The 27,729-nt window shown below is 36.2% G+C and overlaps 1 protein-coding gene across 9 annotated transcripts in view; it reads left to right on the top strand.

Moving 5' to 3' along the window:
- QTMAN (queuosine-tRNA mannosyltransferase) overlaps positions 1-27,729 on the top strand; it is a 426,509-nt gene that overhangs the window by 11,671 nt on the left and 387,109 nt on the right. The window lies entirely within an intron of this gene.

Raw genomic sequence — 27,729 nt, 5'->3', positions numbered from 1 at the left:
CATGGCACAAAATATTAATTTTTTTAAAGAAACTTTTTCAACCATGTAAAAATACAAAATCTGTTCTTAGATTATGGCTGAACAAAAATAGACAGGTGGCTGAATTTTGGCCCATGGGCTCCAGTTTGCTGACCCTGTTTTAGTCAAATAAATCACTGTCAGTCATAATGCTGAAAGCTTAGCATTACTGAAATAGAGATTCTCTAGGACACTGCTATTGGTGACATTGTCTTGTTTTATAGGTGACACTGATGATAAAAATCCGTTCAAGAATTTAGATGTGACATCTGCAGCAGGTTCAAATCTCTCAGCTGTAAGACAAAGTGGATACTTCGTAAAGATTTTCATCTGTTATGCACAGAGCCAAAATCCGTTACTGAAATGGTCTGAGTGAGCTGCCTGCTGGGTCCAGTGATGCACTAGTAGACAAAGAAGTTGAAAGAGAAGGATGGCATATTCTTTGGATGACTGGCAGAGTGTGACACCAAAATGGCATCAAGCCCTATGATTCCAAGGACTTCATGATTAAATAAAAAATGATTTTTTTTTTTTTTTTTGTGTGTGTGTGTGGGAGTGGGTAGTTGAAGTAACTTTGATCTTTAACTCCGGGAATGTGTAATGTATTATCATTCTATAATACACAGTAATTGCTTTGGTAATCAAACTTTAAAGGTTGTGTCTGTTTATGGAATTTATGTAGTTACCACTTTTTAGTATTGGGTTCTCTTACTTTAAGGAAACTACAGTAAGGAAAAACCTCTGATTCAACTAAAATAACCTAAAAAGGTTAAAGACTATCATTTTCACAAGACAGTTTTTGCTCTGGGGGATTCTTGAAATTTTGCTCTCCTGCAGCATATATAAAATATGTTTCTGGGGTGCCAGGGTGGCTCAGTTGGTTAAGTGTCCGACTCTTGATTTCAGCGTAGGTCATGATCTCAGGGTCATGAGATAGAGCCCTGTGTCAGGCTCATGCTGGATTTGGAGCCTACTTAAGATTCTGTCTCCCCTTTGCCCCTCCCTCCCTGCCTCTCAAAAAAAAAAAAAAAAAGTGTGTGTAAAAAGTTTGTAAAAAGCTGCTGTACCCAGAATTTTCTAAGAAAACATCCTTTTTGTTAGGCTTTTGAATACAATAGTAGTAGAAAGTCACACTATACAATACAATACTACAGAACAGTTAGTTGAATTAAAAAATTAATATCTTTAGACATGTTAACTAAAGTCACTTCACATGTTTTTAGTGTGAATTGAAAATACACTGGTACTTTTTAGAACCATTGCATCACAAGAAAACCAGGACATCAGAGTATTCTCTAAACCAAATCAAAATCTTATTTGGTTAGAGCCCCTGCTTTTGGTTTATATCCGTTTATTCCAGTTGTAGAGGATTTGAAAGCAGTTCTGGGAAATGAAGTGGGTGGATTCTCAATGTTGAATCCCATTTTTTTTCTTTTCGGTGTATCTTCAACATTTTTTTTATCTTAACATTCAACAAAAACTCTAGCATCCCAGGATATAAAACATAGATTATATTTTATATAGTTCATGCAGCTCATCTACAAACAGAAAAAGATTCCCTCATGACTTACCTTGAAAGCTGTTCAGGGCATATACTATTCAGGGCATATACTATTTTATTCAAGGCATATACTATTCAGTTTGACAGTGTGCCACTGCCACTACTGTCAGAGTGCAATACAACCAACATAGCCATCCTGCTAGGAAAAAGATCTGTGGGTTGCTGAGTAGTAGAAGTTACACACATCTAATTTACAAGTCAGATTAGAGATCAGAATCCTACGATAGCTTTATGTGGAATTGATTTCATTTCATGGTTTTTAAGCTATTTTTTCATTGAAAGCAGTGTCTATAATGGAAAGACAAGTATGGTGTAGCATTCGAATGCCTTAAACTCTTAAATCTGGAATGAAAGAGATATAGATGTTCAGATTCTAGAGCTCAGGGATTTTGAAATAAAATGCTCTTGTCATTCATTTATTGTGCCATAATTAAACTGCCCTATGGATATTATTTGGGCTTTATGATTAATATTGGTCAAACCACCATTTTCAGATATGGGGCGCTTTAGGAAAGACATTTGTGTGTTTGTTTAAAGCAGCAAACAGCTTTTCACCTTATAAATAAGATATATTTAATAAAAATTATGTGGGTTTAACAGTGGTAACCCATTCAAATCAGGAATTCCATTGTGGTCTTCTGGAAACCAATGGGGGGGGGGGGACAATAAAAGAGCACTTTACAAATTGCATTTTTTTCCCCTAAATCAAACTTCTTTCAAAAATATATGAAGAATGCATAACTATCGTTGATAGGTTGCAGTTACCTTTAATTCACCTGTTCTTACTGAAATTGAGAAAACAAAAGTATAAAAAAAGTAGTTCATTGGAGAAGGGATCGTGCTGTTTATTGGAATTTGAGAATGTAGTGGCAAAAAAAAAAAAAAAAAAAAATCTGTGTTAATCTTTTAGATGGTTTTTGAGCCAGTAATTCATTTGAGTATAATCAGGAGAAGAAGAAAATCCGTGTTTAAAACTAGCTTTTTCTTTCTTTCTTTTTTTTTTAAACTAACTTTCTATCAGTGGTCAAAATGATGTTTAGTTTTATTCTCCCCCAACCCCCATGTGATAAGTTCTCATGAATTGATTTCTGAGATAATTCATTAGTTGTATCTTTTTCTCTGCTGATTGTTTTTCATAGGACCTGTTTATGATATTTATAGGGCATGAGGAAGGCTGTGATTCTGGCTTTCATGGGCTTCACAAAAGACTGAAGAAAGATAAATGCCAAGTTAGGATGTAGTAGGCATACATTACTGTGTTAAATCTAGTAGAACAGTGATTTTAGGTGGATCCTTGCCCTGTTGCCTTGCCCCCTAACTTCATAATCCCCTGGCTAAATCTTTTCATTAAGACAAGTGAGAGTCAATTTTATGAATGGAGAAAGGGTATTCTAGACATTGGGAAATTAGTGGAATGTGAAGGGAGACTGAGATCATAAATGTGATAGGTAACAAGATCATAGATGAATACTGTTTTTGGATTGCCAAGGGTACTAGAGTAAGGGTGTCAGTGGAATAGAGTAGTTTATTAAGTGCTATTTATTGAAAGCCTCCTGTTTAGTAGGTCTCAACTAAGATACTTTGCATCAATTTTCACAACCTTGGAATCTAGTGCAATTATTCCGGTTTCCTGATGAGGAAAGAAACTACAGGGGATACCCAAGGTCTAAGAGTAAGAAGTAAAGATACTGTCCCACATTGTATCATATTTTGTAGAGACCTTTTTCTCTCTGGTTATCGTCTGATAAATGAAATAAGTAATCTGAAAGGCCAGCATATACAGTATGGGAAGACTTTAGGTTTAGTGGCTTTTAATATAAATGCTTTCATGTTGGTGTTGTAGAAGGATGCTGAAGCCTCCTTGGAAAGCAGTGAGGTGGTAACATTTGCAAATATTGTATGTGGACTCTAGAACTCTTCCAACCAATGGGTTACCTTTGATATTAATATAATATTATATAACTGTGTTTTCAGATATAAGTGATGCCATGATACAAAATCTGTATATGAAAGGCAAGCGATAATGGGCTGCCACAGTAACGTATTTATCATAAGCTAGATTGGATCAACTTCAAGTAGAATGTTTAGAACAGTGCTTGAAAGAGGGTTGGTTTTTAGGCAGTCTGATACAATTTAAAGCAACTACTCGACCATTTGGGGTATGGGAATAACTGGAAAAGAGTCAAAAAAGCCCATTAAAATGAGGTGTTTACAGGCTTTGCAAGTAGACCTACACAGCCCATAACCAAACATCATCTCCTTGGAAAGGACACATTTCGTCACTGAGCCAGGAACAGTGCTTTAGTAGCAGTATTTTTAAATGTAAAAGACAATTGTGCAGTAGGGCTCTGGAGTCACATGATCCAACTATGTTTTTTCAGGTATAGGGTGAAATGATAAGCAATCTTTGCCTTCTTGATGGGATGAACACTGGGTGTTGTACTATATGTTGGCAAATCGAACTCCAATAAAAAAATATACAAAAAAAAAGATATCTTTGCCTTTGTCATTCATTGGTATTTTAGGAGGTGTGAAGTAACAACAACAACAACAAATACAGCCAAGGTAGCAGCTTAAATATGAATATTTTGGCACCTTGGTGAAGGATGTGGTATTGAAGATAGGAAAAAAATGGTTGAAATTATTGAACTCAAGATATTGAAATGCAATATAATTAATTGCTTGAAAATACAAGGAATAAAGTAGGAAACAAATCCCATAAAGCGTAGGAATTGAGGAGGGCTATTCAAGAGTGAAGTGCTTGTATGATATTCTCAGATAGAGTTTTTATTCAAAAGAGAAAAATTGGCCAGAGAGATCAGGAAAAGTGATTTAGAAATAGATATTAGTGAATTAGGGAAGTAAGCTCCTCAAAGATGGTTAGTAGGCAGAGAAAATACTGGAAAAGTGGGCAAAGAATGATCTTTAACATGAATTTGCATTCATATTTTATAGTAGTCAAACTGACCACCTGTTTTAGGTCATGACCTCCCAAGAAACATGCTGATTGCTCTTTCATTCTGTGAATACTTACAGATATTTCTATAGGATAAAATTATCCATGTGTCTGTGACAGTGGGTACACACTTTGGACTTGGATTTGGATTTTAGAATCTGATTTAGGCTGTAAGTTTGTTATGTTTATTACCGATACATTTTCAACATTCATTAAGAGATTACATTTTACATTAGCTGGCTGTCCTTGGCATTGTCCCGAAGTAAGATACCAGATCTGATTTAAATCAACTTTATCAGGTATAATTTATATACTAAAACACACCCATTTTTAAGTGTATAGTTAATGAATTTGATGTGTGTATCTTACTCATGTAACTATTCTGCCCCGCCCAAGATATAGAATATAGATATCGCTAAAGCTCCAAAGCTGAAAATAAAGGTTAACAAATATCCTTGCATTCTAAGGAGGGATGTGGGACTTAGTAAAATAATAGATGTGCAGCACCTGCTTCCCAGATATAACAGAAATTAGAAAAGAGAGTATTATAAAAGTGTCATTCAGATGAAGAATTATTAAACTGTTGGAATTAGTTCTGTGACATTTCCCTGTTTTTCCCCCAAAAGGACCTTTTGTTCTCAGCCCAGAATTTGGGTGTGTCTGCCAGAAGTGTAGATTGGTATTTAACGTCTTGTCTGGATGTTTAATAAGCTTACAGAATCTTGTGTCTTTTACTGCAGTGACACCTTCCAGAGTTCTTGAGGGAGCATGACATAAGTTATCTAGAGTTTGGGGCATTCCTGAACATAGACTCGATAAAATAACTAATACCCGAGTGGGTAGCCCTACTCTAGCTCCTTATGGAGGGCCAACCAGAACCCGAGGAGTTTCTCTTCCCCTTCCTGGAAAAGGAAGTGACCAGATCTGAAGGTGGCAGAAATGGCCACACTGCCAAGGAAAGTCTACCCAGCCCCAGCTCAGAATCTGAGTGGGGCAATGGCACTGGTTGAGGCCTCCAGTAACTGGGTAACTGGAGCCAGTGGGATGGCATTTTGAATGAGAGAGTAGCAATGGAAAGAGTTGACATTTGTCTGTTTGGTATGGTAAGAAAACATGAGGGGTTTGTTGTTGTTGTTTGTGTTTTTTTGTGGACCAAGTGGACACCATGGGAGGTAACAAGGTTAGAATTATCTTGGTGGTTGCTAACAGGGAGAGCTTGCCATATGAGGGGACTGTGGGTAGAGAGGTCAGCCTTAGAATACATCCTCCATGCCAAGGAGCTATGCAGGGCAGCGGGGGCAGCCCCTTATGCTTGCTGTAATTTAAAGCTGAAATGTACTGTCTCAACTGGGTGCCTTTGAGAAAGAGAGAAGGTATTAATAATTACACAAGGATAACGGATCATTCTGCTTCATGGCCTTCCAGTAAACTCCCATGGAAGTAGGCGCATAGGGCATTTTCCCTCTTCCTCTGCCTATCTTGATTTGTGGGAACTAGAAAGTTGAGGGAGGAAGTGGAGAAAATTGAAAGAACTGGGAAGAATATTGAGAAAAACGGATTATGTTCTTTTTCTTGGCTGGCCTGGGGTTGAGGTGGGGTTGTGTGGATTCTCTTTGAATAAGATATGACACTGAAGATTTAAAATGGATTAGATTATATGTTGCATACTAGAAAGTGATTGAGAAGCAGTAGGATTTATCTGGGATAATATGGAGAGATGGGGAAGTGAGATCTAGAAGAGTATATTTAAAATGATGAAAGGAAATTAAAGCATATATCCTCATTAAGTTCTATTTATTTGATCATTTTTGTAGCTTAGTAGGATTTTAAGCTAAACAAACCTTCAGTGAGTACCTGCAACACATTATGCAAGGTATCGTGTTAAGCATTTTAGGGAAGGCAAAGGTAGCTAAGATTTTTCTGGATCTTTCCAAGATTTTTCAAGGATCTTCTGCTTTAGTGTATAGAGCTGAGTAATCCATGGGGGGATGACCTTGGTGCTCAAGACATGTAAGTGACAGTGCTGTGGGAATGTGGAATGAACTGAATACTGCTTGAGGTTAGGGCAAGCTTTGTGGTCGAGGCTGAATTTGGGCTGGGCCTTGGAGGAAGAGAAGGGTGTCAGTGGGAAGAAGTGTTCTAGCAAGAGCCAATAATCATGACATGGAACTGGAAAGGAATAGACACCTGGAGAGAAATAATGCTCATTCCACGCTAAAAATGTTATGGTTTAGAAAATGTTTTCAAGCATTAGTTAAGCATGCTTTGCCCATGTTGTAATTCTGGTTGAAGTTTGGTATTCTTACATGTCATTTTTGTATTTCCTTAGTAATGCACAAAATAGCATCTTTTTGAGATACAGTGTGGGAATGTTACTCACTTTAGAACCTAGATGGTTATAAGCATCAAAACCAAACTTCTAAATCTAATCACAAAGTCTATTACTTTCCTTGATTTAAAACAGTAAAATGTAGAGAAGATGATGATTTTTACATATGATCTTAAGAAGCATTTGGCAGTGCAATTAGTTTCATAACAAGTGATTGTTTTTTAAAGCCTTCCCAGAATAAGAATGAGTATCTTGATGCTGGTGTCACTTTTAAATAGCTATAGTTCCAGGAATGTGTCTGTTCATGTTGTTATCTTAAATACACACCTTATCTATCCATATTGCTGTACTTCAGATGTGAAAGTAAAAATAAAGGTGTGAAGTGCCTAGCAGACTTGTATGGATTTATGTAAATCAGAAAACATACAAACAATCCATTAGTGCTGAGTCCTGAATGTGTTAAATTCCAAGTATGGACCATTTTCTGAAGGTCTTGTGTGCGTGCACGTGTGTGTGCGTGGACACACACACACATTCCTCATACCCAGTGATTTACTTTGCAAAAAATAAAATCTTTATAAGAGGCTTTTTCCTCTGAACTCTTGATATATCCAATTGTGATACCTCCTTGTGGATATTTAAAGGTATTTAAATAGAAGATGCTCAGAACTCAACTGATCTTTTTACTCAAACTTGTTTCATTTTTTGTCTTCCCCATGTTAGTAAATGACATGTTCATCCCTGTTACTCAGACCAAAAACCTTGGAGCTTCCCTGTCTCTTCTCTCTTCATATCCATACCTCATTTGTCAGTAGTTCATATTGCTTTACCATCCAAATATATAGGATCTGAATCTTACCATCTCTCAGCACCTCCACTATCACCTGGTTCAAGTCATTATCGTCACTGACTTGGATTATTTTAATACCTCCTGACTGTTCTCACAGCTTCTTAAAATCTTCAACCCATAACCCAGCACTTCAGTCTGGTCTTAGTGCAGCAGACAAAATAATCATGGTTAAAACATAAGTTAAATCCTGTCATTCTTCAATTAAAAACTTCAGTAGTCTCTTAGTGTAAAAGCTAAAGTCTTTGTAGTAGCTAATGAGACTCGACATGACACTGACCCATCTGCAACCTCATCTTTTGCCTGTCTTATGTAGTGCTCTGGAGTCTCCTCGGCACCTGGTTAACTGAATATTTTTCCACTTGAATTTAGTGCTATTAGAAATTTAATATATGTGTTTTATTTATTTGATTATTATTATTACTTTTTTTGCATGACTGATGCAAGGTTTGACATTTTCACTCAATAAAAACTGGAAAAAAACCTAAAAACCTAAAGAAAAAAAAAGTGCTCTCCAGTACACCTGACACCACGTTGTTCTTGACTAGCTAGCTTGGGAGCCTTTGCACTTACTTTTCCCTCTTTCTGGAATTCTCTTTTTCCCCAGATAACTTAGCTAATCCTCCTTGGATCTTTACTGAAATGTTACATCCTTAAGTGAGACCTTCTTTGACCATCTTATTTAAAATGTCTCCCATCCCACAATTGTTTTATTTTTCTGGTTAGCACTTTCCCAATCTATCTTATCTATTACTTTTACTTTTTTATGGTCAGTATTCTTTTTCAGAATGAAAGGTTGATGAGGGCTGGGGATGCGGTTTTGTTTTACTACTTTATCACCACACTCAGAATTATTCCTGGCACATAGTTGGTACTTAACATATAATTGTATGAAAGAAAGACAATAAGAGACTTGCTTTATAGAGGTTAAGCTGGAGTAAAACTAGATGATGCTAATCCCAAATGTCTAACTGCTACTTCTTTTAAATTTTTAAATCAAATGTATTTGGGGTATAATTTACGTAGAATAAAAGGTAGTTATTTTCAACGTACAGGTCAATGAGTTTTGACAAACATACCTTGTAACTACTACAGTAAGGTACAGAACATTCCTGTCACTTCAAAAAGTTCCCATGTGTGCCTTTGCAGTCACTTCTCCCTCCTTTATTGTCATTTCTGGGCAAATATTGATTTGACTTTTGTCACTGTGAATTAGTGACACATACATAGAAGCACACGTTAGGCATTCTTTTCAGCTTTTTGAGGCTTATCATGTTATTGTATATCTTAGTAATTCCGTCTCACTGCAGAGTCGTGGGCATTGTGTAAATGTGCCACAGTTGATCTATATTACATGGACACTTGGGGTGTTTCAAGGTTTTGCCTGTAAGGAACGACACTGCCATGAATGTTCACATACACGTATTTGTGTACATACGCTTTAATTCTTGCTTGGTTAAGTAACCCAGGAGTGGAATTCTAGTGTCATGTGCTCAAGTGTGTGTTGAACTTTGTAAGAAAACTGCCAAACTGTTTTCTAAGCGATTGCACCGTATTCCCCAGTAGGGTATAGAAGTGCTTGCCCTGCATTCCGGCCAGCACTTGATCTCATTCTTTTAAGTTCAGACATTCTCCTGAGTGAGTAGTTTTATCTCATTGTGGTTTTAATTTGCATTTCTCTGGTTACTAGTGATGTTGATCTTTTTACTTACTTATTGGCCATTTGTTTATCTTTTGTGAAGTGTCTGTTCAGATCTTTTGCCCATTTAAAAAAAACTGGGATTGTTTTTGTATCATTTAGAGTTTCTAACATATCTGGATACGAGTTCTTTATCAGATATATTTTCTCTTGGTTCTTGCTCTTTTCTTTCATTGATAATTTCTTTTGAAGAGCAGAAGTAAATTAAATTTTGAATTAATCTAGCTTATCAATATGTATATTTTTTTGGTCTATGCTTTTTTTCTCTTTCCCTTCCATTCCTCCTTTCCCTCCTCTTCTTCCGTTTCTAGTTCTCTGACTAAAAATCTTTAGTTAACTCCAGGTTGTGAAGATTTTCTCCTGTGTTTTCTTCTAAAAGTTTTATAGTTTTAGCTTTTACATTGGGTCTCTGGTCCATTTGGAGTTAATTTTTGTGTAGAGTGTGAGGTAAATATCAAGGTTTATTTTTTTCCTTTTCTAGTTGTTCAAAGACCATTTGTTGAAAAAACTTTCTTCTTTGAGTTATCTTGAAAACTTTTGTTAAAAATCAAGTAATCATATAAAACATATGGATCTTTTCTTAGATTGTTATATTGATCCATATATATCTATACTGCCAACACAACTGTTTTATACTGTCTGGATATCAGTGGTGTAAATTCTTTCATTCTGTTCTTTTTTGAAATTGTTTGGATCCCCCAAGTTCTTTCCATTTCTTTATTGATTATAGAATTAGTTTGGACGTTTCTGTAAAACACTTCTGAAATTTTGATTGATTGGCATTGAATTAAATAGAGCAATTTGGGGAAGATGAATTTTTAAACAGTACTGAGTTATTTCAACCCTAGGCATGATATATTTTCACTTTTTAACTTACTCTTCAATTTCTCTCAGCGGTGTTTTGTAGTGTTATTTGTGCTAGTCTTTGATGTCTTTTGTTAAATTTATCCTAAGTGAATAGGATATGAATTATATTTTTGGATACTATTGAAAATGCAGTTAAATTTTACAGTTGGTCATTGTTAATATGTAGAAATACAACTGATTTTTATATGTTGAATCTGTATCCTGGTACCTATTCATTCATTAATTTTTCTGACTTTTGTGTGTGTCTTTTTCAGGTTACTCTTTGTAAATGATTGCATTAATTGCAAATAAAGAGAGTTTTACATCTTTCTTTCCAAACTTTTTGTCTTGTATTTCTTTTTTAATGCACTGACTAGGACTTACAGTGCAGCATTAAATAGAAGTGGTGAAAGTAAGTATCCTTACCCTGTCCCTGGACATAGAAGGCATTCAGAATTTCACTATTATGTATGACGTTAACTGCAAATTTCTTTATAAATGCCATATATCAGATAGAGCAAGTTCCCTTTTATTTTTAATATAGTGACAGCTTTTATTATACATGAGTGTTAAATTTTGTCATATGACTTTTCGGTATCTAGGAAAGAATCACTCGGTTTTCTTTTTAACTTTATTAGTTTTATACATTGCATGATTGGATTTTAGATCCTAAATCAGCCTTTGCATTTCAAAGCCCCATTTGGTTATGGTGCATTACATGATCCTTTTAATATTATGGTGAATTTGATTTTGACATTTTTTAATGATTTGAAAATCTTTAATGAGGGATATCATTTTTTTTGAGGGAGTGTTACAGACCGAATATTTGTGTCTCCCTAAAACTTATGTTTTGAAGCCCTAACTCCCAAAGTGATAGTATCTGGATGTGGGGCCTATGGAAGGCAGTTAGGTTTGGAAGAGGTCATGGGAGTGAGGCTCCCGAATGGAATTAGTGTCCTTATAAGAAGAGGAAGAAACCAGAGCTTGCTTGCTCACTCTGCATGGGGACAGGTGAGGACACAGCAAGAAAGCATCTTTGTATGAGCCAAGAAGGAGGTCTTCAATGGAAAACCAACTAGGCCAACACCTTGATCTTGGAATTCCCTGCCTGCAGAACTATGAGAAATAAATTCCTGTTGTTGAGCCACTCATTCTGTGATATTTTATTATGGCAGCCCAAGCTGATGGCACAATGTAATGTTTTTGTCAGATTTTGGTATCAAGGTAATGGTCACCTTATTAGAAAAATCATTTGAAAAATCCAGCACCCTCATATTAAACTAGGAATAAAAGGAAGTTTCCTCAATATGATAAAAGGCATCTATGTAAAAACAGAGCAATGTAATGGTGAAAGAGTGAGTGCTTTTCTCTAAGATCAGGAACAAGGCAAGAATATTGCTGTCACTAATTCTATTCAGTATTATACTCAAGGTTCTAGTTAAGACAGTTAGGTGAAGGAAAAGAAACACAAGCATCCAGATTGGAAAGAACTAAAATTATATTTGTAGATAACAGGTTCTTTATAGAAAGTTCTAAGCACTCCATTAAAATCTATTACAACTAATAAATGATTAGCTAATTGCAAGGTATAAGAGCAGTATACAGAAATCAATTGTATTTTTATACACCAACAATGAACAATATAAAAGTGAAATTTAGAAAACAAGTTCATTTATAATAGCGACAAAAAAATCAAACAGGAACAAATTTAACAAAACCAGTAGAAAAATTTTCCAAAATCTACCAAAATTGTTGGAAGATATTACATAAATAGTGCCTGTTTGTATATCAGAGGACTTAATATTGTGAGGTTGGCAATAGTCCACCAAATGATCTATATATATTCAAGGCAAGCTCTATCAAAATCCTACCTGCCTTTTTTTTTTTTAAATGAAAAACTGATCCTAAAATTTATATGGAAATTCAAGGTACCTAAGATAGTAAAACCAATTTTGAAAAAGAACAAAAGTGAAGGACCTCTCCTAATTTTAAAACTTACTACAAAGCTAAAGTTATCAAGGCAGTGTGATGCTGGTATAATGAGAGGCATAAAGATTAGTTTAATAGAATTGAAGAGTCCAGAAATAGAAATATGATCAGTTGATTTTGACAAGGGCACCAACATAATTTAATAGTGAAAGACTAGTCTTTTCAACAAATGGTGCTGGGACAACTGTGTATCCATAGCAAAAGAACAAAGTTGGACCCTTTCCTTAACCATGCATTAAAACTTATGCCAAATGAGTTATAGACCTAATGTAAGAACTAAAAGTATGAAACTTAGAAGAACATGTAACAGTCAATTTTCATGTCCTTGGGTTAATAAGCAGAGCCTACTTAGAAAACATCACAAGCACAAGTGACAAAAGAAAAAAATAGATAAATTGGACTTCATCAATATTGAAAACTTATACTTCAAAAGACACCATCAAGACAGGGAAAAGCCAGCCCACCAACTGGGAGAAAATATTTACAAATCATACCTCTAGTAAAGGACTTGTATCCACAATATATAAAGGATTCTTAAAATTCAAAAAGACATTTGTAAAAAAACTAATGAGTTAAAAATGTCAAAGCATCTGAATAGACACATTTTGGGGGAAATATGAAATGTGTCTATTTGTCCCATTTATTTACTTCTTTGTTCTTTTGGATTAGTTAAGTATTTTAGTGTTTATTTTTATATCACCTTTTGAGTTATAAGTTATATATATCCTTGTATAATTTTTTCCACTTAGTGGTTCCTACAGGATTTATAATATCTTATCCCAGTCTATATTCAATCATGTTATATCACTCTACATATCATTGAAGAACTTTATAATAATCTAGCATTTCTTCCCTCATCCTTTGTAGTATTGTATATTTTACGTCTGTATATTCTGTAAAACATCAATTTTTTTTACAATTTATTATTTTTCTATTGGAGTTCAATTTGCCAACATATAGCATAACACCCAGTGCTCATCCCATCAAGTGCCCCCCTCAGTGCCTGTCACCCAGTCACCCCCACACCCCGCCCACCTCCCTTTCCACTTTCCCAGAGTTAGGAGTCTCTCATGTTCTGTCTCCCTCTCTGATATTTCCCATTCATTTTCTCTCCTTTCCCCTTTATTCCCTTTCACTATTTTTTCTATTCCTCAAATGAATGAGACCATATAATGTTTGTCCTTCTCTGATTGACTTATTTCACTCAGCATAATACCCTCCAGTTCCATCCACGTCGAAGCAAATGGTGGGTATTCGTCGTTTCTAATGGCTGAGGAATATTCCATTGTATACATAGACCACAGCTTCTTTATCCATTCATCTTTCGAATAAACATCATCATTAATCGTTTTTTTCTTTAAACAATTTTGAGTAATTAACAAATGTGAAAAAAGTCTGTGAAGTTGACCTGCATATACCTTTCTTGTGGTTTTCATCCCTTCGTGTAGATCTTTACTTTCATATATTTTAGTTTTTCTTCAGTTTGATGAACTTCTTTAATGTTTCTTACGGGGCACCTGGGTGGCTCAGTGGTTGAGTGTCTGCCTTTGGCTCAGGTTGTGATCCTGAGGTCCTGGGATCGAGTCCTGCTTTGGGCTCCCTGCGGGGAGCTTGTTTCTCCCTCTGCCTATGTCTCTGCCTCTCTCTCTGTGTCTCTCATAAATAAATAGATAAATAAATAAATAAATAAATAAATAAATAAATAAATAAATCTTTAAAAAAAAGCTTTGGGTTTTTTTTAAAGATTTATTTATTTATTTATTCATGAGAAACACACACAAACAGAGGGAGAGAGAGAGGGGCAGAGGGAGAAGCAGGCTTCATGCAGGGAGCCCGACGTGGGATTTGATCCAGGGTCCCCAGGATCAAGCCCTGGACTGAAGGCGGTGGTAAACCACTGAGCCCTTGGGGCATTTCTTACAGTACAGTCCCGCTGTCAATAAATTCTCATATTTTATTTGAAAATGTTTCTTTAGCTTTTATTTTTCAATTTTACACTGACAGTTTCTTTTCCCCTTTAATTTTTTCCCCTCTTTAAAAAATATCTTCCCATTGTCTTCTGGATTACAGTCCTGCCCCCCTTTTCTTTGGATGAGAAGTCAGTGGGGTTCCTTATCATTTTGTCCAGTGAGTTAGTATGATATGTCTCGATGTAGTCTTTAAAAATACGCATCCTGTTCAAGGTTTATTGAGTTTCTTGGATCTTTATGTAGGGTTATGGTTTTCCTCAAATTTGAAAACTTGTAGGCTTTATTTTTTCAAAAATTTTTTCTTCTCTCTTTTGGGGATTTTAGTTATATATATGATTGATGACTAGATATTATTTTATAGGTCACCAATGCTCAACGCCTTTTTTTTGTCTTTCCGCCCATTCCCTTCTTTCTCAGAGAGTTTTTATTGTTATGCCTTCAAGTTAAAGGATCTTCTCTTCTATGTTGTCACAAAACCATCTAGTGAATTTTTTTTTAAGACCTTTTGATTTAATTTCTGGAAGTTTTGCTTTTTAAAATAGCTTTCATTTCTTTCATCATCATCTTACACATAAATTCTTGAAAACATTTATAAGTAGTGTTTTAATATACTCGCTCTTTTAAAGTCCTAGTATGTTCATTCCATTGTTTCTGCCATTTCTGTATCATTTCCTATTGTTTAGTCTTGGTTGAGTCACATTTTTCTTCTTCACATATGTGGTAATCTTTTGTTGGTTGATGGGCATTGTGAATGTTGCATTGTTCAGTGTCTTGATTTTACTGCCTTTCAAAAAAATGTATTAATTTTGGCAGGCAGTTTTAAATTCTTTGTGGATCAGCTTGATTTTCTTGAGGCTGGTTTTTATGCTTTGTAGGATTGTTCTTGAGTAGCCTTTACTCTAGAGCTAATTTAAGCCTATTACTAATGTGTGACCCTTTTTCTGCTTTGCTGAATACCATGTGTGTTCAATGAAGTCTCTCTGCTCTTCTGTTGTAATCTTGAATGTCTCCTAGGCCTGTGTGACCTTTGGCTAGTGTTCACATGATTACTTTCTCATCTTTGTTCTTCAACTAGCCTCATGACGTCTTATAATATTCATTGGAAATGTGCATATGGGATCCCTATATAGATTGGTGGTTTTTTTTTTTTTTTTTCTGTATTGCTCCTTTCTCTTATTCACTGTATCCTTACAAATTCTGGTTACCTCAGCCTTCCTGAGACTCTAAAATCTGTTTCCTCAACTCAGCTGGATCACTATGCGCTTTTTATCTCTTCGCACTGTGGTCCATAGAATGCTTCTAGGTAGAAGCCCTGTGGTTAACCATAGGGTTCCCTTGTTGGTTTCCCTTCATCAGGGATCACGGTTCTGTACTGTCATATTGTCCAATGTCTGAAAACAGTTTTTTAAATATATTTTGTACAGTTTTCATGTTGATTATAGTGGGAAGGGGGCATGTCTAGTGCCAGTTATTCCATCATAGCCAGTATTGGAAATATCCTGTTACTCCCTTTTCATACTGAAAGTTTCAGAAAAAAATAAGTTTTTGAGTATATTTTAAAAAAGATTTTTATTTGTATGTGTATCCTGGTATAAAAAATAGCTGAACATTGTTCAGCCAGGCTTTTCTTTTTTCTCTTTTCTTTTCTCTTGCTTTCTTCAGCCTTTCTTGATGTCTTTTTAAAATTGTGTCATGCAAACTTCTACAGCTTGGGCCTATTGAAGATGCCCTGCTTCTAGTTTTCCTTATTTCTGTTTTCTTTCCCCGGTATTTTGTTCATGTTGAGACCATTTTCAGTTTTCAGTGACTGTCTTCTTTGAAACTATTATTATTTGATTATCCTTGTTATAAAAGGAAGTTTTAAAATTTAATCCTGGCACTTAAGAGCCTTTATAGTTAGGGTTTAGTCTGCTTGTCTACCCTCGTTTTCTATCTTTTTACACCCAACACATGCACCAATATTTAGGTCAACATTCCTATACTGATGTGCTATCTCTTTTTCTTTGATAATACTGTTTCCTTTGCTGAAACCCCATTTTCACCTCTCCCTGTCGAAATCCCAATCATTCTTCAAAGTCTCTCGTTTCTTTATGGTGATGCTTTTCTTACTTGAATGTTACAGCCCTTTGAATATTTGTCAAGTAGTCCTTACTAAATTGTAAGCTCACTGAATGCTTTACTTATCTTTTGATTCTCCTATAGTGCCTTGCCAGCCTACAACCTGGCACACAGTTGATGTTCTGTAACTGTTTATTGAATATATATGCGAACCATTTTTATAGTAATAGGAAGCCTTTAGGTTATCTTGAAGTAGATCTCCAGTGTGGCCTGTTGAGTGAATAAGCGTATGTGTAAGAGCGGTCTAACTATTGCAGGCATCGTTTTGCATGACAGCAGCTCTAGAGCAGGGAATAGATAGAAATAAAGGGTCCATTTATTTGATCTCAGTAGTGTTCACCTGATAAAGACAGGATGGCTGTGGGCAATCTGAGGTGATCTACTAATTCATTCTCAGATATAATCCAAGATCTTTCTCTTTTTGTTTAACTCTTAGGAAAATTCTCTAGTTTAACTTGTTTTGGTCAACATATCTTCTAGGGAGGGACAGGAACTATTTATGAGGGCATGGGTGAACACAGGTAAGCTCTCAATGACTTGTATATACATGGTAGAGGCACAGCTATTTTCTGTATTCTATGACTAAGTGTGGAGATGCGTGACATGGAAGAAGAGAGAAGGAGCCGTGTTTGGTTGTCCTTTTAGGTTCTCAGAGATCTGTATCTAGGAATAGATTGGGGAGGACTGAATGCACCACTTTCACTGACTGAGCAGTCTATTTTCAGATAGTCCTTCAGATAAGAGAAAGTTGTCATCGGTTCATTTTGTACACTCTTCCATTTATTTATAACCACTGTCAATTTGCTGAGGTCATCCCTTCGAAAACCATTTTCTTGAGGACCATGACGTGCTGGGGACTTGTGCCGGCACTGAAAAGAGAAGAAAGACATACCTCCTGGGGAAGTGGTGATGATCTTAGGAAATCTTGATTAGTCATTTGAGGCCACAGTTTAAAGAACCTGACATTTAATACTTTTATTTATCAAAAAGCGTGTGGGCAATTGGTAGTGGATGTAGTTTTAAAACAGCCTTTCAGAGCAACATTTCTTGTCTGATACTGTGATAAGAGAGATGGTTTAATTGCTTCTTCAACTTCAGGTAGTGATATTTGCCTCTTTGAACATACTGGTTAGGAAGTAATTACCAGCAAGGAAATCTATAGTCTGTTAATTTTCTTAGAGATATGTATTTTTTATGTTGCACAATTGTGGTGTTTTGTTTAATGGTAACTGAAATATATGAAAAATGATTTGTTGGGAGATTTTTTAATAAAGATTAAAACATTGGCATCTCAATTGGCTAAAAAAAAAAAATAGTTTCTTTATTTCTTTCCTTTTTCCAGCGTACTGGCCTTTTGTAAACAGATGGTCAGATTAAAAGTTAGCTAAATGAAAGTGCTTTAGAGCAGAAGTTTATAGATATTTGGAAAAGGAAATACAGTTAGCACATAAAAAATTCTTTGGGCCTCTTACTCAGAAAGTTTCATCGACTGTCCTCCTTAGCTGATGTTACCCTATTATCAGTGGTTGGGACAAGACACTTTTCCTGGCTTATTGTATTCTTTTACTTTAACCTTAATCCACACTCTGGTTTTCTCCCCCACCCACAGGTCCCCTAGCAGATCCCCACCCACATGTGTTTAGTATAAGCTCCTGGACTGGTATTTGTCTTGGGTAAATGCAGAGTGGTATTTATATTGTAGGTAGGTTCGAACCTTGAGTTTTCTTTTTTCACTTGCAGTTTTTAGATTAGATGTGCTGTGGCATGTATTTCCAGCTGATTACTTCTAAACATAGTTTGTTCACATCTAAGTTATCTCTCTAGGTAACAGACACCGGGATTGCCTCCAGTACCACTCAAACAGTGCTGTGATAAATACCCTGGAACAGGTTCAGTGTGGACTTACGTAGAAGTTCTTTCAGGGCATACATGTAGGAGTGGGATTGTAGGGTCAGAGGGTAGGGGCTTACCTCAGCCTTTTCCCCACTCATTCATTTTTCTCTTTTTGATAGAATCTTTGTATCCTTTGACCATTTTGTATCATTTGACCAATTAATTGTAGGCAGTTTTTAAAAACATTTTTATTGTTGTAAAATACACATAGCAAAGTTTACTATTTTAACCATTTTTCAGTGGCATTAGTACATTCACATTGTTGTGTAACCATCACTACCATCTGTCTCCAGAACTTTTTTCATTTCCAAACTAAAACTCTATACCCGTTAAATAGCAACTTCCCATTCCTCCCTCTCCCCAACCCCCGGCAACCACCTTTCTACTTTTTCCTCTATGAATTTGCCTGCTCTAGGGACCTCATATAAATGAAACCATACAGTATTTTTTCTTTTGTGGCTTTTTTTTTTATTATTTAGTATAATGTCTTCAGGTTTTGTGCATGTTTTAACATGTGTCAGAATTTCCTTCTTTTTTAAGGCCAAGTAATCTACATATACTTTGTTTAAAAAAATTTTTGATTCATCCATCAGTGGACACTTTGATTGCTTTTACCTTTTAACTATTGTGAATAGTGCTGCTACAAACATGGGTGTCCAAGTACCTGTCAAGCCCCTGCTTTCTATTCGTTTCGGTATATCATTAGAAATGGAATTGCCTATTCTTAAGGTAATGTCATTTTTATTTTTGGGGAGCTGCCATACTGTTTTCTATAGTGGCTGCGTCATTTTACGTTCCCACCAGCAGTGGCACAGGGTTCCAGTTTCTCTATATTCTCACCAACATATATTTAGATGATTTTTAAAAAGAGAACTCTATATTGTAATAATTGTAATAGCTATCAATAAGTAAGAGCTTTATTGTGTGACTAGGTCATATTGTATGTGCTTTACATGTATAAAAACATTTAGTCCCCACGACACCAAATAGTAGAGGTCCTAGGATAATAAAATGGAAAGCTTGAACTTTCAGTTGAGGCATCAGTATTCAACAGATGCTTATGCTTCTATAGCCAAAGGAAGTACTACACTGTATGCAGAATGGTGGAAATTCTGGTTCTGTGGCCTTGGAATGTTTTTACTCACATGGAGTTATCGAAAGGGGGAAGGGTTTCATCAGGCAGTTTTTTCTGGAATGTCACTGGAGGGCTCTGTGTTTTAGCCCTGGATCCCACAAGTTAGGGATGTCTGAACTTTCACCAAAGCTTAGTGAGAGAAGTTTCCACTGGAGTATATGGATCTACAGTTGGCGTCACATGAAACTCACGCCTGGGAAAGCTGTGGCAACAGAACTGGGTTTGAAGAAGTAATTGCACTCCTCTCTTTCAGCAAGTCAAAAGTGTGTTTGTGCCCCAGACTAAATATTAACCTGGTGTTATTGAAAAGGGATCCTGCCCAAGAGAGTTTTCTGTCAAGGCAAGAGGATCCCAGCAGTAAAGAGTTGGGGTGTACTCCCAGGGGTCAGAAACTGAGGGGGCTTTGGGAGGGAGCTGTGAGTTGAGGGAGAACACTGCCCCAGATTAAAAGATGAGACCCGGTTACCTGATTGGAAGATAATACCCTTGGAAGAATGCACATAAGCTTCCTGGGAGAGGAAAATTCAGCTTTAAACACCCGCCATAGCCACATAGTTGTAGGCTGTTGTGGCACAGTAGCAGTCAAATAAGAACTGTTGTATATGACTGGCCTCTTTTCCTCTCTCTGACCTTGGCCCTCATGGGCTCTGAAACTTAGGAAGGCAGCAGAAGAGAAACTTCCTTGGTGAGAAGAGAAAGAATTTGTTCCTTCCCTCACTGATGGTAGCCAGGTCTGGGAGGCCTCAGCCTAGTGGAGAACCTAAGATTTAACGTTAAATGTGCTTTGGAGCTTGATTATTATTTGGGTATAATCTTTTAATCTTGAAAAATTTCAAATCTACAGAAGTATTAAAACAGTAAATTAATAAATGCTTCATAACTTTGACCAGTTCATGATTTTTGGCTATAAGTATATATGGTGTATATACTTTTTTGGCAGGTGGAGTACATAGCTGGACCATTGGGAAAAAAATAATGACACTTTGCCTCTAAATACTTCAGCTTGTTTATCATAAAATTAAAGTAGTTTCATATGTAATTACAATACTGTTATCACACCCAGGACTTTACCATTGATACCATAATATTATATAATATACTGTCCGTATTCAGATTTCTCTAGTTGTCTCTCTGGAATTGTCATTTTAAATTACTGAACTGAGACTTACCATTTAAAGTGACTATATGATTTTGTTACTTATTAGGGACCAGTAAAGTCATGAGGACTACTTGAATTTTCTAGGGCAGAGGTTGCTTTTTGGTAAATAGGTTTAATAGACCAGAAAGAGACAAAAATAAACTTTTTGCATGAGATCCATCATTTCTGCATGGTCAACATGTTGGGTTATATGTATTTTTTTTAATACTTTTTTTTTTTTTTAGAAAGATTTTATTTATTTTAGAGGGAGAGAGTGAGCAAGTGAGTAAGTGTGAATGGGGTGAGGGGCAGAGGGAGAGGGAGAGAGAATCCCAAACAGACTCCACAAGGAGCATGGAGCTCAAGGCAGGGGTGGATCCCACGACCCCGAGATCATAACCTGAGCCAGTATCAAGAGTCGGCTGCTTAACTGACTGAGCCACCCAGGTGCCTCTGTTGGCTACATTTTAAAAAAGGTGTCTCAATTCAGGGTACTTTCGCATTGTTCAAGATAGTTTTTTGGTGTGAGTAGAAATATTTTTGTACTTTTAAAACTGTAATTGATTTTTTTTCTTCACAATCTTAGTACTAAAAGAATTTTGTAACTTTGTCCTAGAAAACACACATCTGTTGGGAGCCAATAAAATACCACTCTAAATGTCCCTGTACACGTAGATATGTTAGTGATTTCTGAGTGTTAAACACAATTTATGTCTTCCTTTTTGTTTAGTTTGGTATATTTTGTAAAGATTTAAAAATGAATGATCATTAAAAGGAATTACACTGATAAATGAGATGATTGTAGCTGACCTTTTAAGGGAAACAATTTACTCATCGATCTTCAGTGTTTCTTAGCAACACAAAGTACTCCCACCTTGAACATTTTCATAGCTTTCTTCAAACACAAGTTGAAAATGTTTTATGTGACTTGATGGTTGTCCATCTGTCCTGAAGCTCTCACTGCTGCTTCATTACCTAGTGTCCTCATTAAACTTCACATTCATAGAATATATTCTTTCAGCTTAATAACCCACAGTTTGACTTGATAAGAATCGTTTGCTTGTCAGAATCCTAAAAGGGTCCTGGGAAATAAATTTCTTTTGTGTATGGTGAAGCTAAAAATTATTGAAAATGTGTTATGTTTTCATAATAAAACAAGTATAAAAACATTGTCTTGGGAGCAAGCTATTTTCTTATTGTCCTTAGTTTCTAGGGAAGTAGTTTAATCACTGGCGATAAAGAAATAGCTTGGCTGCATTTTGGCAAGTTGACTTATATTCAGTTTAGAGCATAACTTATGAAAACGCTAGGTTCATGGGAAATGTTGTATTCCTTCATCCTTCATCCATTCAACAGATATTTGTTGAGCACTTACAACATGACAGGCTCAGTGATAGGCCCTGGGGTACAGTGATGAGCGAAAATATGGGGTCTCTGCCCTCCAGGAAAGGATTGTAGTTGTCTGAGAGCGTGTAATGGAAGAACCTGATGTGGCCAGATAGGAAAAGCCTTTTCCTAGGCAGTTGTGTCTTGGCTGCTATGAAAGGAGTATTCCAGTAGAGCATGTGCAGTGCCACAGGGCACATTGAGGACCTGCAAAAAGGCTAGGGAAGCTGGAGTTCAGAGAGTAAGCACCTGCAAGGTGAGGCTTGGGAGGAAATCGGTTTTGAGAAAGAAAACCGGTAGATGCTTTATAAGGAATATGAAATCAATAGCCATCTTTATGTTGACTTCTCTGTATCTGTTTTAAGATAATAAACTTTGGGGATCCCTGGGTGGCTCAGCGGTTTGGTGCCTGCCTTTGGCCCAGGGCGCGATCCTGGAGACCCGGGATCGAATCCCACGTCGGGCTCCCGGTGCATGGAGCCTGCTTCTCCCTCTGCCTGTGTCTCTGCCTCTCTCTCTCTCTGTGTGACTATCATAAATAAATAAAAATAAAAAAAAAGATAATAAACTTTGTTTTCAGATACAAATTTGAAGATCCCTTAGAATTCATTTTTTCCATATGGTGCTTTAATGCCCTAAATAGTATTCTAGTTTCATTGGCCAACTCCTGCTTGAATATAATTAGCTCAGTAGCAGGGCCTCCTCTCTTTTTTCCTTGGAACCAGCTTCATTTTCAGATACCATTAGTTATTGAAGAGTTCTTTGTTATACGAAACCAAAGTTTTGGTTTCTACTCATCGATCCTAGTTCTCTTAGGCAAAAATGAACAAGTCCAGTCCATTTTTAGACTCTTTCATGTATACAAGTTACTGATATATAGCTACAAATGTCTCTTCAGACTTTTCTCCCCAATATTTGAAAAATTTCAAATATATATAAGACTAGTAGGATGAAACCCCCTTCCTCCCCTACTCTGCATGTACCCATTGCCCATCTTCAGCAATTATCAACCTGTGTCTCTGTTCGATTGACAGATAATTAATAGTTCCTTTGCACGAGGTGCTGTGCTAGTTGCCAGAACTATAGAGAAAGACTTGACATAGGCTTTAAGGAGTTCATTTTCCACTGGAAAAGAAAATAAGAAAATAAGTTAAAGCAGTATAGCATGATGCATAAAGTAATCTAATTTACAAGAGAACTATGCCATTATAAAGAAATAATGATAGAAATGCACCTTACCCTGCTGATACATGGTATAATTAGGGGAGGGGGGTAGGATTAGTTTACAAATTTAGGCTGTGGAAACACTTCCAGGAAGTCATAGAAAAAGGGAGCAAGGGAAGTCAAAGTTCATCAAACATTAGTAAAGTCACTAAAACAGAAACCCTCTTTGGTATGTAAAATCCTGTGTCTATATATATGTAAGTAGGTATTTGGGGGGAGAGGATTCTTTACATGAGACTCTCACAGAGTTCTCTGATACCAAATGAGGCCGTTGTATAGTTTTTATAGTGGAATTGGATTTTGTAGTAGTTAAGTATTTCTTAAATGGTCATCAGCTCAAACACTTGCTAAGGGTTAGAAAGCCAAAGAGACTCCAGATATTCAGTCAAATCAGCTATAAGTAGTTTTATTATTGCACATAGTTAGGAAAGTAACTATTTGCACTCTTCTTACAACTTAGAAATATAATGTTTCCATGTATGTATTGATTATGTATCTTAAAACATGAAATAATTGGCTTTATGACTATATCCAGAGGTCAGGGATTCAGTATCTGGAGAGACAGATAACATACTCTGAGTAAAACACTGTCTTGTTCTCTAGATATCTTTAGGGTCCTCCCGTAATCTAGTTTGAACCGCGTGCTATGACAGAGGGAAGAAGACTTAAGTGTTAAGAGTTCTGTTCAAATGTGTTCTTAACCTGTTGAGCCTTACCAAAGATGCATCGTTCGTATTGATCTTGGTACTTCTCTAGATATGCCCTGCCTGAATTTTTAGACCTATGTAAAGTCTCTCAGTACAACTGCGTGAGATATATGCGCACATACGCTAATGCAGAAGTGCAGTTTCCTTTTATAGCTTTTCCATCTGAGGAAACAGGTACTATTTACAGTATATACTAGACAAATTAGAAGCAGGTGCTTCCCACTGTCTCTAATCTTTGTAGCCATTCTTTCAGTTTGTACTTGCTTGCATCTATACTACATGCATCTCTATGAGTTTTTTCCTTCCTTGTGTTCTGGGGTAGATATGTGACAAAAAGCTGTAGCTTTTTAAAATTCATTCATAATGTCACGTTGTGCTTGAAGACTAGTCGATTATTTGATCACTCCTTTTATGTATGAATTGCTTGTTCATTTCTTCTCCTATTTACTATTCAAGAACTATATATGTAGTCTAGTCTGGCAAAAATGATCAACTCTGATTAATTTTTGTGAAATATATTGGAGCTTTCATTCATACGTAGCTTTGTGGTACATTTTGTTCATGTATATGATGATTTGTTATGTTTGAGTGTTCCTGAAATGGAATTACTTGAAAATTTGTGCAAATTATCTTTAAAAATGAAATAAGATGACAAGGTTTATCCTTTCAAATTGATAGGATTTAACTGTTATTAAAATCATATTATTCTTCATAAAATAAAGCAGATTTATAAAAGTCTTATGTGTGTTTCAGTTATATAATTTAAATAAGTCATCTCTCCCTTTAGACATGTCCCAGCTTATTGAACATTTTTATGTGATTTCCATAGTGAGCATATGAGTAAGATAGGTAACTATATAAATTATCTGGGATAAATTCTATGAATAGTATTGAAAATTTATTTCAGAATTCTGTATCACTATTATTATTTTTAATGCTTCTGTTTGTAGTATATAGTGTATTAACAATATAGTAGATAAAATGCATAGTTTCATCCTTCAAAGAGTTTACATTCTAATAAGGGAGAAAGACTTGCGTATAAATAACTTGAAAGGAGTACCTGGTATAAAAAAGGCAGAAATAAAACCCAGAAAAAAATTATTTCATATTAAGTATTTCTTAAAGGATGTAATACTTGCGCTGGGCCTTAAGTAACTGGTAGAAAATTGGCAGGGGGGAGTTTTGGGAAAAGGCCATTTCAGACTGAGTACACAACATGAAAAACGCAGAGCAGTAGTAACACAGTATATCATTGAAGAGTCCCTAGTGGTCCTGCATAAGGGCAGAGGGGGAGCATGTGGCTATTAGACTAGAAAAATTGGTTTTGACTGTCTTGTAAGGGTATGTAGATCTTATTTGTTAGGCAGTAGACAGCCCTCAAAGATTATAGAACATCTCTTATGAATCAAAACTGAACAGGTCTTGTGATTTATTTGTAACAACTCTTGTTTAGTAGATATTACAACCCTCTTTTTCTCTAAATTTTATTTTTAAGTAATCTCTTCACCCAATGTGGGGCTCAAACTCACCACCCCAAGATCAAGAGTCACATGCTTTACTGACTGAGCCAGCCAGTCAACCCTTATTTTATTTTATTGTTTTATTTTTATTTTTTAAATTTTATTTATTTATTCATGAGAGACACACAGAGAGCGAGGCAGAAACACAGGCAGAGGGAGAAGCAGGCTCCATGCAGGGAGCCTGACGTGGGACTCGATCCCGGGACTCCAGGATCACGGCCTGGGCTGAAGGCAGTGCTAAGCCTCTGAGCCCCCTGAGCTGCCCCAACCCTTATTTTAAAGAGGAGAAATACTGAGGCTCAGAGGAGTTAGGTCTCCTGACAAGTTAGTTGTCAGAGCTAGGATTCAAGCCAGCTCTTTGAATCTGCATACTTCATCTCTTAAGTGGAAGAATGAGACAATCAGGCTAAATCATAGGGATGTTATCAAAGCAATTGGTTTCTTGGATTAAGGAATATTATTATAGAGGTATGATGGCTGATTCAGATAAGTATAATATGAAATTTGAATTTGGGTTGGTGACAGTAGGTTTGAAAAGGGGCGTTTGTGTGAGATTAAATGGTAGAATCATTGAATCTGGATAAGTAAGAATGTGTGCATTTAGGAGGTACTGGGAGTTGCCTTACAGTTTGCCCCTCCTGTAAGTCAAAACAAGAAAGTTTCAAAGACGGGATGATGAATATTATTAAATACTATGGAGATTTGAAGGTATATGAAGAGCAAGTAAACCTTCATTTGGTGTTTGGTGACCACTGGAAACTCTTCTGAGTTGACTTTAGGAGACTTGTATGATTAGAAACCAAATAATGAGGGAATGAATTTGAAGACAAGGAAGGAGTCAGAGATGTAGACACCTTAAAAAAATGTTAGTGGAAAAAGTGGAAATGATAACTCAAAGGATATTTATTTATTAGGTTTTATTTATTTATTCATGAGACACACACACACACACACACACACACACAGAGGCAGAGACACAGGCAGAGGGAGAAGCAGGCTCCATGCGGGGAGCCCGACGTGGGACTCGATCCTGGGTCTCCAGGATAACGCCCTGGGTTGAAGGCAGTGCTAAACTGCTGAGCCACCCAGGCTACCAAATCGAAGGATTAAGGCAAAGCATTTTAATGGTTGGAAATAGAGGGATTTGTCAAAGCTACAAAGGTATTAGTCATAAGAAAGAAGTTGAAGATTTTAGGGAGGGAATAATTGGTGATTTGCAGTCTGAAAGGAGATAGGGATATTTAATACAAATTTATGGGCTAAACTGAGACAAAAAAGGAGCTCTTCTTGTGAATTGAGAAGGAGAGAAAAATATGTTTTTTCTACTTATAAATGAGTTACCTACTTATAATTTACAGGAGGAGCTTAGTGGCTCATGTTAAATGATCTATTGAAAGTTTACTGAAGGAAAAGAGGGATCATCTGCTAAGCGTTAATAGATTTTGAGAACTTTGAAAGCGAAAAGACCTGGAATAACTGTAATGGTCAGAGAATAAAACAGAATGAGCATTCTAAAGCAAGAATTTCTAGCCTAGAGCCATACATTTTTATTGGCACCAACTGATAGGTGTCTTTTATTTTCCTCATCAGTGTTTAATAGTCTGATAGTCAAAATGGAGATGTATGTGGTGAATTTGGTCAATATTATGAATTGGCAGTTGAGCCAAGGAAGGTTAAGTGAGTGGCTGTTTCTTGGTTAGAAATGAGAGCATAATTGATATTTTAAATCCTTACTTCTTTATGAAAGCCTTGCACATTTGATACAAATGTATATTTTTAATAACGGTTGAACAGATTAAACAGTATTACTGCGTTTAATGTTAAAAACTTTATTTTTCCCATATTACCTTATTCCCTTCACTTTCTACTCTAATTGAACTGAAATATGGAAGCATCTTGGTGTAGTGGGGGAATTCTTCATTTAGGAAACACCTGCTTTCTAGGAATGACACTAAAATTGACAGAAGAATAAGTAGCCAAATTGGCCTTTATCAAAATGTAAAATTTTTGGGCTTCAAAGAATACTATCAAGAAAGTGAGCAGTTAACCCATTAAGTGGGAGAAAATATTTGCAAAAGATATTTCTGTTAAAGGACTTGTATCCATAATATATTAAAAAGTCTTACAACTTGGGATGCCTGGGTGGCTCAGCGCTTGAGTGTCCGCCTTTGGCTCTGAGCGTGATCCTGAGGTCAGGGGATCAAGTCTCCTCCCCTACCCCTCCTGAATTGGGCTCCCTGCAGGGAGCCTGTGTCTCTGCCTCTCTCCCTATGCCTCTCATGAATAAAAATAAAATATTAAAAAAAAATAAAAAAACATAACTCCTACAACTCAACAATAAATGACAACTGAAGTAAAAAAAAATGTCTGAATAGATATTTCTGCAGAGAAAA

Source organism: Canis aureus, chromosome 20 (genome assembly GCF_053574225.1).
Source record: "Canis aureus isolate CA01 chromosome 20, VMU_Caureus_v.1.0, whole genome shotgun sequence".
Lineage (NCBI taxonomy): Eukaryota > Metazoa > Chordata > Mammalia > Carnivora > Canidae > Canis > Canis aureus.
The sequence above is the reverse complement of the archived record's forward strand: the minus strand, read 5'-3'. Positions and strand labels throughout refer to the sequence as shown.